Below are 6,630 nucleotides of genomic sequence, written 5' to 3'. Positions count from 1 at the left end.
CTCATTCAGACATCCGAGTAAAAAGTTATTGTCGTTTGAATTGGCTCAGAGCTTCAACATTCAATTTCGAGCGTCTCGTTATATTATGGGACTCAATCAGACATCCGAGTAAAAAGTTATTGTCGTTTGAATTGGCTCAGAGCTTCAACATTCAATTTCGAGCGTCTCGTTATATTATGGGACTCCATCAAACATCCGAGTAAAAAGCTAGTGTCGTTTGAATTTGCTCAGAGATTCAACATTCAATTTCGAGGGTCTCGATATATTACGTGACTCAATCAGACATCCGAGTAAAAAGTTATTGTCATTTGAATTGGCTCAGAGGTTCAACATTGAATTTCGAGCGTCTCGATATATTACGGGACTCAATCAGACATCCGAGTAAAAAGTTATTGTTGTTTGAATTCGCTCAGAGCTTCAACATTCAATTTCGAGCGTCTCGATATATGACGAGACTCAATCATACATCCGAGTAAAAAGTTATTGTCGTTTGAATTTTCTCATAGCTTCAACATTAACTATCGAGCGTCTCGTTATATTACAGGACTCAATTAGACATCCGAGTAAAAAGTTATTGTCGTTTGAATTGGCTCAGAGGTTCAACATTCAATTTCGAGCGTCTCGATATGTTATGGGACTCAATCAGACATCCGAGTAAAAACTTATTGTCGTTTGAATTGGCTCAGAGCTTCAACATTCAATTTCGAGCGTCTCGTTATATTATGGGACTCAATCAGACATCCGAGTAAAAAGTTATTGTCATTTGAATTGACTCAGAGCTTCAACATTCAATTTCGAACGTCTAGATATATGACGGGACTCAATCAAACATCCGAGTAAAAAGTTATTGTCGTTTGAATTTTCTCATAGCTTCAACATTAACTATCGAGCGTCTCGTTATATTACAGGACTCGATTAGACATCCGAGTAAAAAGTTATTGTCGTTTGAATTGGCTCAGAGGTTCAACATTCAATTTCGAGCGTCTCGATATGTTATGGGACTCAATCAGACATCCGAGTAAAAAGTTATTGTCGTTTGAATTGGCTCAGAGCTTCAACATTCAATTTCGAGCGTCTCGTTATATTATGGGACTCAATCAGACATCCGAGTAAAAAGTTATTGTCGTTTGAATTGGCTCAGAGCTTCAACATTCAATTTCGAACGTCTCGTTATATTATGGGACTCAATCAAACATCTGAGTAAAAAGCTAGTGTCGTTTGAATTTGCTTAGAGATTCAACATTCAATTTCGAGCGTCTCGATATATTACGTGACTCAATCAGACATCCGAGTAAAAAGTTATTGTCATTTGAATTGGCTCAGATGTTCAACATTGAATTTCGAGCGTCTCGATATATTACGGGACTCAATCAGACATCCGAGTAAAAAGTTATTGTCGTTTGAATTGGCTCAGAGCTTCAACATTCAATTGCGAGCGTCTCGATATGCTACGGGACTCTATCAGACATCTGAGTAAAATGTTATTGTCGTTTGCATTGGCTCAGAGATTTAACATTCAATTTCGAGCGTCTCGATATATTACGGGAACCCCAAGTAAAATTTTCAGGTCATGCATAGATTCCAAATATATTTTTATTTATTTATAAAAATGAAAGATAAATATCAAAAGTTTATAGCAACTCATATGTCTTGTTTAAAGACTATTATTGACTAAAGATACTTTTTTTCTTTTTAGAAAATTATGCACAATTCTAATAATCAAACACTCTTTTCAAACGAAAGGATAAGGTAGAAAGTAATAGTTACTAACCAGTTCTTGAAGGGGTCCTCCCAAACAGCATAATGCCTGCCATCCTGCAGTAAAACATAAATAACATCCATGAACAGTATAGTAACCATCTAGATAGTCTTCACTACTACTATGCATTTCAATAAAACATTACCTCTAAGTCACAGCTAGGTTTCCATTAGACAACAACACTGGATACAGTGATTTATCAGCCTCGATGCGAACTGTATATTTTGCCATTATATCAGGTCAATCCTGTTGGATGATAGGATTCCATTAATTTTATTTGGGAAATTATTGTTATAATATAAACATATAGAACAGGTTAGCATATCGATCGCCTTAAAATGACAACCTGATAAAATGTAATTTTACGGAAGCCTTCAGCCTCACAGGAAATCAAATCCATAGTAAACACAATCTCCCCCTCAAACAAAAAATCAGGTTGATAGAAGTGGAAAAATGGCAATACAAGGAAGAAACACTCTACAACAAGGAGAAATCTCATTTACCTCTAATGATGTGTTTTTCTGTGGACAAATATCTGTAACAATTTCAAGATCATATTTACCACTAGGAGGTGATAGGACTGTGAGATGGCATGCATCCAAATGATAATCTTCCTCCTATAGATAAACATAACAGAATGAATTAAAAATAATGTTACACAACACACCAATCTAAACCTAAACCAGCCAGCATCGCTACCAATATAGTGTGTTCCTGAAAGTAAACACAGCACCTAAGGTTTTAATTAGGAAGCACCAATATTATGTTCATAACATATAACATATTAAAATTAGCTTCTGAATCTAAATTTCCTTGTCTAAAAAACTAGCAAGATAGGAAAGAAATGCTTTCGGTGATTGATTGTGTTAAAAGTAGCCATGACAGTGGATATTAGCCAACTTAAAAAGTGAATATAAATATTGACTTAGCAGAGTAAATAGAAAAAGGTTGTAAAAGTACCTTATTCTCATTAACTAAGTTCCATACTATGAAATCCACTGATGCAAAACCAGTTGCATAGCTGCTTGACAATTTATCACCGGAGTTGTCATCCACAAAAACATATTCAATCAAAGATAATTCTTTCACTTGTTTCATCCTCGTAAATTGCAAATTCTGCATTCTTTATCATATTCCAGATAGCATATACAGCCATCTGCTCCAATTTGAAAAAGAATAAAAATCAACAAGTAGAATCAAGGTAGATCAGAACCATATATGCACTTGCAGGTTAGAATATTAAGAGTGCTCTTGATTTTATGTATGGCAAATAGTTTAAATTTGGATCACCAAAATTAGAATGGTGAATAGCTTAGACATAATGAGCATACTGAGCATATCCCATGTCTCCTGTCCCTCATGAGTAGTTATTGAATAATCTCATATTAAGGTCCATCTCTACATAAAAACATTTTAATAACTGGTGCTTCATTACTGACCTGGACAAGTTGATTCCACTGTGAACCTCCAGTTTCACATAATTTAGCATGGTAGAGATAACCATGATTGGTAGCAACATAAAGAGAATCCTGACAGGAGAAGCGCAAACATCGAACATATTCACTCTTGTTGCAACAAAAAAGGAGGCAAAAAGGCCAGTCAACATGGAAATTGGTAAACACAACAGAGTATGGACAAAGGCATATAAACATCAGATCCAATTTTGTAATGTTAGTAGTCATCCCAAGTGAGTTCATTACATTTAATAATCCTACCTATACATAAATCCAATATGATCCAACACATTAGGGATGGAAATGGAAAACATCTATGTCCTACTAGGGGACCCTTGTGCTGCTTCCAAACCCCTGGGCAGAATAGCGTGAGGTTGATGTACTTTAATAGCAGAGTCAAAGCCACCAGTTATAAAAAGTGATGAATTTGGGTTGTACAAACATCTCTATATACCCCTTACAGAATGAAAATATTTCATTATGCCTCTAGTTCCTCTTACAAGTGAAACTGCAAGAATCTTAAAGACATGAAAATAAGGACAAATCTGGTCTCATAAAATCTAACAGAAAACAATTTAGGTAGTACTCAAGTTATGACTTTTATGAAGCAGTACAATGCTAGATTGCAAGATATAAAGCATAAAACAATTTATCACTATCAATAAAAATTACAAGACAGGTGAAAATAATAATTGATTGTGTGATAATTTAATAAAAATTATAAGGAACTGGGGAGTGGGGAGTGCTAAAGGAAATGTAGAGAGTGACTTATCATCCATGTTCACAATGGCGGAATCGGAGAGTATCCCGTTCTGATACTTCTTCGCCAAATCATGAAGGTAACTCGTCTTCCGCCCAGAAACCCCAATTTGGCGAAGCTGTTGGGGTGTTAGAGAACGGTTTCGGGAATGACACCGTTTTCACCCCCGTAGAGCATGATGAAGTGTAGATGGAGGTGCCAGCTTTGTACGCGAGTTGCTGGTACAAGATGTTACGGGTTAGGGCGAGGAAGGGAGTGTGGAAATTGTCGAAGGTTGGGGGTTGGTGAACGTTGATGAGAGGGGAGAGGACTGGGTCCGCGTTGCGAGGTGCCGGAGCATGATCTCGACCTCACCATCGTAGGAGAGTGAGCGCGCCAATATACGAGGGACCACCGTAAGGGCTCGCGGCGGAGCAAACTTGGTGGTGTTGCGGCCCCCAATTATGGCGGATTTGGGGGTTTCAGTTTGGGATTCGGAGGTGGAGGGGTTCGGAGAGACAGGTTCGATGACTATGCGCGAGGTTTCGAGGCAGCAGCTGAGGTGCGCGAGATAGCCAAGTACGGCTAATATATTTGGAAATTTAGGGCAAACCATCAACGACGGTCCTTTAGACCAACCCGTCATTGTCTACTTTATCAATAATTACAAAAATGCCACAACCTACATTCTAAGACGGGTGAACAAAACCGTTTTAGAAGATACATAATAAAGTTATAATTATTTACAAAATTGCCACCGCTTCAATTACTACATCGGTCCTTTATAACCGTTGTAAAATTGGTGTTGTAAAATGTCTTTTTTCTAGTAGTGATTAAATTTATGCTGGGAAAAAAAGACGTCTCATATTTTGATAGATAATTTGTGTAATTAATGTTTTGAAACATTATATTATCAGGATTTTATATAAAAATTTATGTATATATATATATATATATATATATATATATATATATGTTTAGACAAATTTTTGTTTACATATTCTGTTTTCTTGACATTGAATACTGGTTTCGTCCCTGTATTATGTACTTATCTTTTCTAAGTTGGTTGGATTTCACTCCATGCGATTTTCAACTCACTCTTATGAATATATATATTACATGTTGATTTGTCTTCCAACAAAATGATAGCATTAAAAACGATAATAAACATTCAATTTAATTTATTAAAGTTTGGTATTGGAATGTGTGATTCTATAGCGTTCTAGTCCTCTGTCCCTGTGTGTGCTCCATATATATAAGTCTCATCTCTGTCAGAATCCAGTGCCTACTACTGTACCGTCAATCATCACTAACACTTGTAAATTCTCCCTTGGCTTCCTTACTATTTCTATAGCCATGTGTGCCAATGCTTTTCATTTTTCTTTCAACGCATTATCATCCTATGCCATCTTTACATCACATACATATCACTAGTGGAGCTCCCATCTACACTACAGAGCAAATAGTCACTCCGTGAGAAAAATGCCTCAAGTTAGACATATAGTAGCATCATATGATTCACATCCCTTCTCTTCTCTATGTAGCTTGTAATGAACTTAACATTTTCGTGAATCTTGTAATGAGTACAACTCCTTAAACTATATATCATGTTTAAAATTCTGAACAAAATAAGTTTGTCTTTATTATTGAGTAAACCATTATACCAATCCTTGAAATTATAATAAACAATAATTTTTAATCCTAAAAATTGTAAAAATAAAGAAATTAATCCTTAAATTATTATTTATTTTAGTTTCTAAATCATTTTAATCACAGACTTTAGCAACTACTATTCGTTATTTTGGGTTCTTAAATTTATTGTGCAACTGTGCATCAATCAATTTATTCCTTGACTTTGTTGTACATTAGTCAATTTAATTACTAGCGTCATCGATAGGCTGATTTTGTATATAATTTTGTATATACTTTTTTCTAGTTAGGCTTTGGTTTAATTTGGGTGGGAGCACCTATTCAATAGGCTGATTTTTTTTTCGACAATGTATTATAAATGAGTTTTTTTTCTTTTGATAAATTTAATAGGCTGATTTGAAAATTTGATGAAAGCGTATGAAAAGGCATGAAAGTTCAGTACCCTATTCTTAAGATAATGTATTTTATTGCTAAGCCTCATTCGTATATTGTAGGACATGGAATGCAAATTTATCTTTACTCACTTAATATGTCTTGCCTTTTTTTTTCAAATGTAACACTCACTTTCTATTTGTTTTTTTTTATTGCACTCAATTTCTATTTGTATTAGTGGATAATTTTAAACCTTCCCTTCCTATATATAACCTAAGGCAATTTATAGCTTCTTGACAAATTCATAGCACCGGCAGGGACGGATAAAGGGGACAAGCAGGGCTTCAGCCCCCTCCCTCAAAAGCTTTTTATTTTCTTTTAGTAACTTTCTTAAAAACTTTAATAAATGTATAATGATTTTTTTAGATACAAATATGGAGGTCAATGTCATTAAGCAGTGCCAATCAAGCAATTAATATACACGAGGTAAAAAGAGAATTTTTTTTGTGTGTCTATTTTTCTCTACCTTGGTTAATATTAAACCTTTGTATGCCAATATATGTATCTATTTTCAGATACTAACCCTGTGGTATAGAGCTCCTGAAGTCCTCTTGGGAGCTACCCATTACTCAACAGTCAACAAGTGGTCCGTTGGC

The 6,630-nt window shown here is 35.2% G+C and overlaps 1 long non-coding RNA gene across 2 annotated transcripts; it reads right to left on the bottom strand.

The window, feature by feature from the left end:
* Nucleotides 1-1,685: 1,685 nt before the first annotated feature.
* On the bottom strand, nucleotides 1,686-4,533 carry LOC114404426. 2 transcript variants are annotated; one of them, XR_003664969.1, is made up of 6 exons: nucleotides 3,475-4,533; nucleotides 3,199-3,288; nucleotides 2,720-2,915; nucleotides 2,263-2,376; nucleotides 1,905-2,005; nucleotides 1,686-1,815 (listed from the first exon to the last, which is right to left on the bottom strand). It is a non-coding gene; the product is annotated as an uncharacterized LOC114404426 (long non-coding RNA). The 2 variants fall into 2 exon arrangements; XR_003664968.1 differs by having other exon boundaries at nucleotides 1,687-1,815; nucleotides 3,199-4,533.
* Between the last annotated feature and the right edge of the window lie 2,097 nt (nucleotides 4,534-6,630).

The sequence above is a fragment of the Glycine soja genome, unplaced genomic scaffold (assembly GCF_004193775.1).
Source record: "Glycine soja cultivar W05 unplaced genomic scaffold, ASM419377v2 tig00035191_1_pilon, whole genome shotgun sequence".
Lineage (NCBI taxonomy): Eukaryota > Viridiplantae > Streptophyta > Magnoliopsida > Fabales > Fabaceae > Glycine > Glycine soja.
Note: the sequence above shows the minus strand (reverse complement) of the source record. Positions and strands in the feature narration are given on the sequence as shown.